Raw genomic sequence first — 12131 nt, 5'->3', positions numbered from 1 at the left:
GATGTTTGGTATTTGTTTAGTTTTAAATTTTACTTCAACCAATTCATTAATTGTTATTTAAATAAGATCGTTTAGCATTTTGTGTGTACATTTCATTTTCTGGAATAATGTATTATAATAAGCTATTGTTTTTCATTTAGAATCATTATTTCGATTTAGAGCCCTGTTTTTTGATACCATATATAAAAGAATAATATCTGAATGCTGTGAATTTGATTCTTGAATCAGTATGTGGTATAATTATGCACGAGAATAATAATTGATTCCCTAATAAATCATGAACTGGCCCTACGTAAACTAAAAGGATGTCAATGGATATTTTAATGACTCAATCATTTTCCGTAATCACTCCTCATAAATTTACGAATTGAATACGTAAATATATAAATATATCGCCCTCTAACCGACTCCAGACTTAGAAATATTGGGATCTCCGATCATGCAATAATAGCATCTTTAAATCAAATCCAGTCCAAAATCGGTCGAGAATTAGTGTAAAAAAACTATCTGTAATCAATAAAATTTATTGTTACCGTGTTCGCATTAAAAACGAGTCATCAAAATAAGTAAACAATTTAACACATCCGATCACCAACGATATTATCTACGCAAAGTAAAACTGTACACCGGACGATTCTGAAATTTATTAGCAATAGTTCGGAGTGAGGCGTCTCATACAAATGCAGTCGATAGGAAATCTGCCAGACAAAAGTATGTACTGATATCAAGTAAACTCGATAAAGTGGAATGGCGTGGCAAAGAGCAGCGGGTGAATGCAGACCGATATTTTTTAGACGCTGAAAGGAATATTATAACTATTTTACAGTTTAATTTCACGCTTGGAATACTTTAGTAAAATGTTCAAAACAAAATATAAAATTAAAAACTTAAGGCCATTCTGGTGTTAAGTGGTTGTGGGATCCTATAAAAATTACAACGTAAATGAAGTCTATAAGTAAGTAGGTAATAAATGAAGAATAACCCTTTGAGATCTTAACTCTTGAAGTCTAAATATTGTAAGACTGGGTTCAATCATTAATATATCTAGCAAGATTAATTTCAATTATTAATGTATCTTTCAATACTGTTTTCAATCATTATTAAGTCTTGCAAAAAGAACTACTTTCAATCTTGTAAAATGTCTTGTAAAAATCTCATTATATAGCCGAAAATATTTAGCTAGTTTCTCTGTGTATATGTAACTACTTAGGAATATCCCTTCTTTCTATCAAAAATAATTCAACTATTACTCGAAATGGCCATCGCAGTTTGTATTTTCTGTGGACTCGTCAAAACTAAATAGCAGGTAGGCTGTGTGCCTCCCAGCGGTAAACAATAAAAATACGCTTTAGATCCAAGAACATTTTTTTTTAAATTAAACTTTTATTACATCGTCTCAAACTATTTGGTCTGTGTGTTGCATGTCGCGTGACGATCGGCCGTGGAGTAGGGATAAAGTGAAAGGCGCTCGTCAGAGCAGCCAAGGCCAATATGGCGGCGCCTATAGTTCGCAGCAGCTGACCGTCAAGTGTATAGACTGTTATTCATTTGTGCCAGTGCTCCACGCTATTTTGTTTGTTTTTTTAATATGTGTATATAATCTAAATAATTGTTAAGTATTATGTATGTCGAATAAGACACAGAGTTCAATAAAAAGATTCGTTGGAGACTTAGTCTACTTTTATCATTTCCCTTAACTTAATTATAAAATTAAGATTGATAAAGCGATTTTTATACCCTTAATGGAATATTATTCCAAAAATGTTTTGTTAAATGTCTATAATGTGAAAAAAAGTTTCACTTTTACCGTGGTTTCATAAAACCACACAATCCTTTTTACGTAATGTATATTTAAAAAAAAAATACATAACGTTGCTCAAGCGTTTAAAACGCTAGAAATAAACGCCCGTTTATAAAAAAAAAACAGCTTACGTATGAGCATGGCATACAAAACGGAACGATTGAATCACCTAGCTAGCTCCTTGGAATCCTCCACGTTCCGAATAATCGCTGTCTATACAGGCTATAATAAATTGCCATGTGTAATTTCTTAAACTCTAAAAGATTTATTTATTACTTAGATGGGTGGACGAGATCACGACCCCTCTGAAGTTAAGAAGGCTACTGAAGCCCATAGAAATCATACACATGCTTTAGGTTTCAATGAGAGCACTGAACGATTTAGATTAGAATGGTATTAAGCTTTACAATTTCGTACAAATTCATTTTCAACATTTTACGGACATTTTCTAATGAAGTCAATCATCATCATTCTTTCCTATTACCCTCTGCTGGGGTGTAGGGCTCGAATCAAACCCTTTCATTTACATCGGTCTTGGGCAGTCTGTTCTAGCTCCTCGCACATCAAGCCACCGAGCGACGCCAAGTTGTTCTGGGGCGGCCTCTCTTCCTTTTCCCAGACAATTTCCAGGTCAGTGCTCTCTTTGATAGGTGATATGACCTCTTTGATATGATGATTTTTTTTACTGGTAGTAGGGCCTCTTGTGAGTCCGCACGGGTAGGTACCACCACCCCGTCTATTTCTACCGTGAAGCAGTAATGTGTTTCTGTTTGAAGGGTGGGGCATTCGTTGTAACTATATTGAGATCTTAAATCTTAAGGTGGGTGGCGCATTTACGTGGTAGATGTCTATGGGCTCCAGTAACCACTTAACACCAGGTGGGCTGTGAGCTCGATCACCCATCTAATCAATAAGTAAAAACAGCGCAGTCTTTCTCAATACAGTATTCTCTTTCTCCATTGTCAATGAAAATATTGTCACACACAATAAAAAAAAATCAATAAATTTTCAAAATGCTTTCAAGCAATAATACGTTTTGTTTGAATTTCCTTTTGTTTTGTCATGTTTTGGTAAAATAAATAGTTTTGCAAAGTCTATAAGGAATATAAAGCCTAGTGTAATTCTAACTGTGTTTTTTATTTCAGACGATACCAACAACCCCATCGTCCGTACAAAATACAAAGAGATCCCTCTCATGACGAAACGGGGAAGTGAACTGAATAAAAATGTTAATATTGCATCTGACAACATGTCATGAACAGATAAGCGTACATTTTTTCACTAACAATGTAAATATTTGTAATAACGTATGTATAATGTCTGTGAAAGACTTAAAGTGTATATTTATTTGGACAGCTTTATTTTTTGCTTCTGAAAAGAGCACAAAATAATTTCAGTGTTTCCTTTTATTTTGGAGAGTCGTAGAATTACTTAAAACTGTTTGTTTGGATGAGCTCATGGTCTATCTGCTGTTACACCGCCATCCGGCTTGTAGTATTTACTGGTGGTAGGAACTCTTGTGAGTCCGCGCGGGTAGGTACCACCACCCTGCCTATTTCTGCCGTGAAGCAGTAATGCGTTTCGGTTTGAAGGGTGGGGCAGCCGTTGTAACTATACTGAGACCATTGGAACTTATATTTCAGGGTGGGTGGCGCATTTGCGTTGTGGATGTCTATGGGCTCCAGTAACCACTTAACACCGGGTGGGATGTGAGCTCGTCCACCCATCTAAACAAAAAAAAAAGTATGAATTTTAAGGTAAATTTCAATATGACGGCTACATCACCCTTCAGAACAAAACGCATTAGTTACTGCTTCGCGTATATATAACATAATATATAAAAAATAGACAGGGTATGGGCGTTTGTTTACCCGTGCAAGCAGGTACATTGCCATCAGCAATTACGCAATTTTCAATTTTGACTGGTTCGATTTTTATTACACTATGCCTCACTATGGTATTCCTTCTTAGTGGAAGTCTTATATATGTTAGATACATATTTCATAACAAAAATTTGTACCTGTCTGTGGAATTCGAACCTCGGCACCATCGCATCGCTCGATATGAACGGTTCGGGCGTCTTATCGCTTAGGCCACGACGACTTCAAATAATAATATGCTTACTGCTTATTTAACAATCTGAAAGGTATTTGGTAGCTTAATCACTTTCAAGGCATCTACCACATACTTACAAATAGATGCGCTTCGGATTTGCCTGCTCATCTCTACTTTAAAAAAAAGTATATATTCTTAATGCGCCTGGGAATTTTCAAATTCAAAGGACAACCTCTGTCGAACTTTTTACGCTAATTACGTTAGCGAAATTTATTTGTACCGATGCTCCAAACACTTCTATCCATTCCAATAGGGACTTAGAAACGCGAAAATGTATCCAGAGATTGTTAAGCGAATGCATAAAAAAGAAAAACATCAAAGTTTTTCTCTCCTTTCGAACACACAAACGGAATTGTGTTACTAAATAATCGAGAGATGAAAACTCTATTTCTGCATGAGGATTTCACACGATTTTCGGCACTATTTCGATGGCGTTTAAGAGTTAAATTGCCACGTGTGCGGTGTCAGTGTTTTATTAAGTTTTCGTCGGAGTGGCGTAGGTCGGGGGATGCGTTTCCATGGTTACGGCACGAACGGTATGGATGTCGGCAACAGCACAGTCAGTAAACGTTGCATTCAATTGTTTTGTTAAACATTGACATGCAATATTTTTGCATTCGCAGTCACTCGATTTCACGCTCGACCCGATGGAAAGTGGTCACAGCTTATAGCTGCTTATATATGGATTTCCATAATACCCGGAGCCCTGTCCCCTGAGAGAGAGAGAGAGAGTATTCTTTATTGTACACCAAAAAAACAAATAAACAGTGCGACACATTAAACACAAAAAAGTACAATTGGCGGTCTTATCGCTAAGAGCGATCTCTTCTAGAAAACCATCAGGGGACAAGAATCATTTGGAATCAATCATTGGGAAATGAGAATTGAGTGCTAGGAAGCTACTAGGAAGCCAGATTGTACAAGAGCTCTTGGCAGCTGGAATCATATACGAATGTAACTTGCGATAGTCGAACAAATAGACAATTATCATTGAGCTTCTCGGACATTGAAATCCATAATTATTTTTATTGTTTAAGCAACAGACAATTAGATAAAACAATTAGACTGAAACAAAGATAATCCTCCTTGCGTCGTATTCCTCGTCGTGACCACCCTTTTGTATCACCTTCGCACGCACGATCTTTCTCCATCTATTCTTGTCTCTGGCGGTGTGGAAGGCGTTGTGAAATTTAGAATCAAGAGCGGTGCGGATCTGGTCGGACCAACGTATTGGGCTGTTCCCCAGAGGTATTTTCCCATCTACCTTACCGGTCAACTCTCGAGATTGCTACCAACAACAAAGATACAAGCTACAAAGATAATAAATAGAATATAAAGATAAAAATACTAAATAAAAAGATACGAATGTAGTGAAAATAAACAAATGAAAGAGTTGGAGAATATAATTCCCTATATTTAAAATAAGATTTAATTCTTAAAAAAAAAGTTTGTGAACAAGGAAAACTTACAAAGAATTTCAACAGTCCAACGTGTGTAACAATATATTATTATGTTACAAGGTGTGATACCCTAAAGGTATTTTGAGGGGTAGGTATGAGAACATTGGCTTAATTTTTTTTATTGCGTCTATTATATTCTGACTGGTGGTAGGACCTCTTGTGAGTCCGCACGGGTAAGTACCACCACCCTGCCGATTTCTGGCGTGAAGCAGTAATGCATTTCGGTTTGAAGGATGCGGCAGCTGTTGTGACTATACTGAGACCTTAGAACTTATATGTCAAGGTGTGTAGCGCATTTAAGTTGTAGATGTCTATGGGCACCGGTAACCACTTAACGCCAGATGGGCTGCGAGATCGTCCACCCGTCTAAGCAATAAAAAAATAAAAATTGCCATAAAAACTTTTTTAGTGGAACGATGAATAAACGAGCCTACGGCCCACCCGGCTTTAAGCGGTTACCGGAGCCCATAGATTTAAACACTATCATCTTGAGACAAGAGCTAGAAATCTCAACCAGCGTAAATGGATTCGTTTTATTTCTAGGTACCTATTTTAATATTGCCTTAGGGAATGCACTTACCATTTTGCACCAAGAACTCAAGTAAGAATTGAATATGTTAGAGTTGTTGAGAAGTGTGTACTCATTTTTTTTTTTGTAATTTATACGTCATATAACAATACAGTCAGATAGAAAAATATCAATTCCTAACTAAACAGAGAATAAGTTGCAGAAAATATTCCTGCAATTGAAAATTTTTGGCAACTTTATTTACGCATTCCATTACAGCTTTAATGACAAAGGTATGTGATTGAAATTCGTTTGAAATACTACAGCCTGCTGTTGTCATAATAATTCTGTCACCATGGAAACGGCACGGACGCAAAACAACAATAATTACACAATCACATTGTAATCTAGCAGCGTTATTTTCTAAATCGTAAAGTCGAATCTCGTTTGAATCGCCCGTAAAAATAACTTAGTGGTTCAGTATAACAAAGTCGACAGAAGTGGACAACGGCATGGAGCTGTTTGTTCCAATCGTGAAGTACTTAAGGGCTATTAGAATTGTCTTCGGAGTTTCACCGGCCAGTTTCAATGGGACTTAGGGCTGCTGAGAGATGTTTGCCTATATTATTTTCAGTTATGACTCTGACGTTTCTTAAGTACACTATACTTAAGGTGACAATTCGTACTGTTTTTAGCAGGACAGTACTGTTATGTATAAATGTATAATAATGAAATTTGCTGATAATCGTTTTGAAATGGTGCATGGTGGTAGGACGCCACTTAATACTTTTATGTGTGGGTGGGCGGGATGACCTGGTGTTAAGTAATTATCAGTTATTCCCCCTTGAGACATGAGTTCTCAGGTCTCACTTTTTAACAGTACAATGGCTGCCCTACCCTTCAGACCGAAACGCATTACTGCTTCACGGCAGAAATAGGCAGGGCGCTGGTACCTACCCGCGCGGACTCACAAGAGGTCCTACCACCTGTAATTACGCAAATTATAATTTTTGCGGGTTTCATTTTTATTACACGATGTTATTCCTTCATCGTGGAAGTCAATCGTCAACATTTGTTGAGTACGTATTTCAATACAAAAATTGGTACCCGCATGGGATTCGAACATCGGTGCATCGCTCACACGAATACACCGGACGTCTTATCCGTTAGGCCACGACTCACGACTCTAACACCGAGAGAGCAGTGTTCCGCTGATTGTACCACCGGATCAGACCGAGGACTATTTATTTATTGAAGTGAAAATTTCTTTAGAATCGTTGTGATTTCAAACCGGATGCAACGGAAAAAACGACAGGTCAGAGACACAAATACAAAAATGTGTAGGATGAAGCTAGCAAAGAATGAGACAGAAATATACATACTATTTAATACAGCTCCATCTGTGAGATTTTTGAAGTGAAAACATCTTTAGAATCGTTGTGATTTCAAACCGGATGCAACGGAAAAAACGACAGGTAAGAGACACAAATACAAAAATGTGTAGGATGAAGCCAGCAAAGAATGAGACAGAAATATACATACTATTTAATACAGCGCCATCTGTGAGATTTTTTAATACTAACGTGTGTATGAAAGCTCTTGTAGTGAATTTTAATTTAGGATTATACGTGAAATTAAAATATCAATTCACAGAGGGCGCTACCTTACAATTATTTACTAATGACAAAATTTTACATATACTTAAGACGTTTAGGATAATTGTATTTTAATTTTGGAAGGTTTCACTTCTACCACGTGTGAATTGCACACATGTAATTTTTTTATTTTTGGTTTACTTTTTAAGGATCGCTTAGAGACCCCGTCATGAAAATTTTATGAACAGTAAAATAGAGCCTTGACAAAAAAACGTTACATTTTTTATTGCAATTGAATACATTTCACAGACTTTAAGGACATAACTTAAAATTGCTTGATGTTCAATTTCGAGATTAGTTACATGTCTACTTAATTTTTCTATTGGACTGCATATTGATTGTACAAAAATTGCATATAGATGACAGTGACTTAATAAATTATTTAGATAATCATCGTATTATTAAAAATATTGGTTTCTAGTGATTTATTTTAACGATATTAATTTTAAGTTTAGTTTAACTTGTTTAAATTAGTTGTGTTAGTGCTATGTAAGCAGAATATTTTAAACTTAAATGGCTTTAGAGTTAGTGACAATAGATGGCAGCACATGTATTATTGATGTAAGGCATTTTAACCAATACATATATAACGACATATAAAAGAATGTTTTAAATTATTAAAATTATATTATATGTTTTTAGTTATGTAGTTATAAGATATGTTTGTTTATGTCTTTTACCAATTGTATATTCAATGATCATCACAATGGCAAAAATATCTCTAGTCGTGTGTCGAAGTTCATACGCAGATTTTTTTCTTCTTTTTTTTAAAGGGATTTTAGACCTGATAACTAAGACCTTTAGGTCAAGTCTTATTTTAAAATGATAATATGAAGTGAAATGAAGTTGATTAATATGAAACATGGCATGAAATGGAATGAAATAAGATGAGATTATATAAATTCAGTAAAATTGTGGTCATTTACTGAATTTTTTTCAGTGGACTTTTTGGAGTATCCCAAGAACTTACGTCCGGCTTTGTTTTATTTTCCCACATTTGTGCACTTTCACAGATACTAAACAGTTAATAAACCACCAACAAACAGTAAATTGACAAAATAAAACAAATCACACAACTTCACTCCAAAAAGTCCATTTTTTTTTCCGTGACAACATAAAGTTTACTATTACAGTCTATTTAATAAGAAAATTAAAAATTATATCAACAAAAAATGATGTATGTATATACCATTAAAACTAAATAGGCCTCCGTCATGTTTTCAAGATTTACTTCATTGCCCTTACAAAAAAAAACTTCATTAAAACAAAACGTATTGGGAATAAAATTCTATAAACGCTAATAGTACTCGATAGATGGGGTTATATTCGTTTTCTGAATATGCATAGGTTACACGGCTTAATTTAATATAATCCAATTACACTTTTTTTTTATTGGTTTATTGGTTGGACGAGGTCACAGCCCACCTGGTGTTAAGTGGTTACTGGAGCCCGTAGACATCTACAACATAATGCGCCATCCACCTTGAGATATAAGTTTTAAGGTCTCAGTGTAGTTACAACGGCTGCCCCACCCTTCAAACCGAAACGCATTACTGTTTTACGGCAGAAATAGGCGGGGTGGTGGTACCTACCCGTGCAGACTTACTAGAGGTCCTACCGCCAGTAATAAAGAGTAGGCCTTAGTTATTTTGTTTATCATCCTCATCAGCGAACAGTCATCCACTGCTGGACATAGACCTCTTGCAATCGACAATAATATAATTTACACATGCCCAAGTCGCCCGAAGTGCGCTCACGAATGCTCAAGATTCATAGGAGCCTAGCATCAGCTCATAATTATTCTCCGAAACCACCAGTTGATAAGTTAGTACAATCAACCCAAAGCATTTGTGAAATAAATTTTATTTTTGCAATCACACGATCCCTTCGCAATTTATTTATGTATGTACACACAAAGAAGATACGTACGATTCAAATTAAATGGTTTTGTCTTTATGTCATGTTGACTGTTTGATCATTAGTCAAATGCGACGTTGCGTGCGCTTGAGAACGTATCATCGGGTGCAAATGTCATTGTTTTTTTTTTTAAATTTTAATGCTCAACATTTATCTTTCGACCAGAACGATTTGTAAATGTACGTATGCCGCAACTAATTGCATCTGCTGCGTGTACTTAATTCCTCCTCCTCCTCCTTGCGTCGGTTTCCTCATTACTGAGGGTCGTGGTCATGGCCTTGAAACAGTTTGTTTTTTATAGTGCACCGCCATCTGTTCCTATCTGCAGCTGAGTGCAGAGCATCGTGCACTGTGGTATCCAGGGCTGCACGAATCTGGTCCGTCCAACGGGTCGGGTTCCTGCCTCTTGGTCGCTTGCCCTCGACCTTTCCAGTGACCACCAATTTCTCCAAGAACCGATACATGACTAATTCCACAGACTGAATTAATCATGTATCGGTGCCATCACCATAACCTTGTTAAATACGATACTAGCGACCCGCCCTCGCTTCGCTTCGGAAACTGTAATTTATTATTGATTTCTCCACTATTTAATGGATGTTATTATACGTATAAACCTTCCTCTCCAATCACTCTATCTATTAAAAAAACCGCATCAAAATCCGTTGCGTAGTTTTAAAGAGTTAAGTATACATATGGATATAGAAACAGAGAAAGCGACTTTGTTTTATATTATGTAGTGAAGCACATTTCTTCCGATTAATTCGTGGAAAAACCACTTAGAATTACCCGGCATATAGGTCCACCGTAGTCCTATAGTCCCAGTCCTAAGGTATCCCGCTGGTGCATAGGGCCCTCACAGGCTGTCTCATCTTGACCCTGTCTTGCGCTTCCTCCTTGACATCACTCCAGGTCATGTCGGCAGCCCTCATCTCGCTTTCCACGGTGCATCACAAAGCGTGTACAAGGCGACTCACTTTGAGAAGGCGGCACGACATGAGAACCCTCTTGTCGTGGCCGCTGGAAACTACATACCCGATCCTGTAGACCGAATGGTAAACAGTCGACGTCGCCCAAAACACGTCATTACGGATCCTTCCGATCCATTAACGGTGCTTTTAGGTACCACAAGCACCGGTCCCTGTCCTCGTCAAGCCCGTCGCTTGCGACGAAGGGCTCCACGAGCGAATTAACCCATAGACACAGCCCACTGAGTTTCTCGCCGGATCTTCTCAGTGGGTCGCGTTTCCGATCCGGTGGTAGATTCTGCGAAGCACTGCTCTTGTTACGGTCAGTGTTAGCAACACTCCGGTTTGAGCCCCGTAGACTCACCTACTAGTTATGGTTAAGCTGAAATAGCCTCTAAAGGCAATCAGCTTAGGTAAGATGAAAAAAAAACAAGGCGTTCGCATAACTAATTTTAAAACGAACATAAGCATTTCTATTGCCGTCAGTACATTCAATCGACGCGTGCGCATTTGTCACCCGCCCCTCCTAATTGGTAGCAGACGTCGCGTCACTCCTGCGCACTCCGCTAATATCATCTTCGAAGGAAATGTTCTAAATTGACATTTCCTAATAAGCCAGTGTGCACATCGCGCGCTTTTCGGAAACGGTCCTGATTTATGGCGATCAAAAACTATCACTTTTTCGACTGTCAAAATGATAATAAATCACCAAGGATGTCTTTTTTTCCCATTAGACCGTTAGGTTAGACCCCGCCTGATTCTAATAGACGAAAGTCGTTCAGTGGTATTGGCGAAATCAAGGACACAGCAAACTATCTAAAAAGGACTCTTTTCACATCTTATTTGAGTACTAATGATTCGTCAATGCTTCTTCTTCTTATTCTCCACCTTATCCCACTAGGTGGGGTCGGCACAGCAAATTTTTCACTTCCATTCTATCAGCCGTCATCACAACACTCACTCCTCTCTCTCCCATATCGCACACTTTGCCCTTGCCTCGTTTGGAGAAGATTACGAGGCTCGAGAAGTGTGATATGGTGATATGGTGAGAGCAGTTCAGTTAACGGTGTGATTTGTCAAAAATGACCTGGGTCTGACGGCGCAGTGACAATAAGTTCAACGTTTGTGGGAGCAGACAGTGCGATGATAAGAAGGAGATGACCGGTCATCGTTCTCGTCGAACCCGAACGGCTCAACGAGTAAATTAACCCACAGACACAGCCCACTGAGTTTCTCGTCGGATCTTCTCAGTGGGTCGCGTTTTCGATCCGGTGGTAGATTCTACAAACACGGCTCTTGTTAGGGTTCGTGTTAGCAACGTCGTCAGGTTTGAGCCCCATGAACTCACCTACTAATTAAGGTCACGCTGAAATAGCCTCTCAAGGCTATCAGATTAGGTAGGAAAAAAAAGGAGATGACGCAAACATCTCAAACTAATCCTGAAAGAGCTCTTTTCCATGGGAACACATTTTAACATAGTATAGACTTCATTATCCTGCATGTTTTAACAATGATGCGTACCGGAGTGAAGAATGAGAGGGTTGCTGTGAAATAAAATTAAAACCTCATATTTCAAGGTTGATGGCAACATACGACTTAATGATATCTATGAGGCCCGGTAACTAGTTAAAATCGGATGAATTCATCTACAGAAACATGAATAAAAAAAAGCCAATCTCTCCTCAGACGTCTAACATTAAATGTGTC

The sequence above is a fragment of the Bombyx mori genome, chromosome 22 (assembly GCF_030269925.1).
Source record: "Bombyx mori chromosome 22, ASM3026992v2".
In the NCBI taxonomy this organism is placed as follows: Eukaryota; Metazoa; Arthropoda; class Insecta; order Lepidoptera; family Bombycidae; genus Bombyx; species Bombyx mori.
This window is presented reverse-complemented; position numbering follows the sequence as displayed.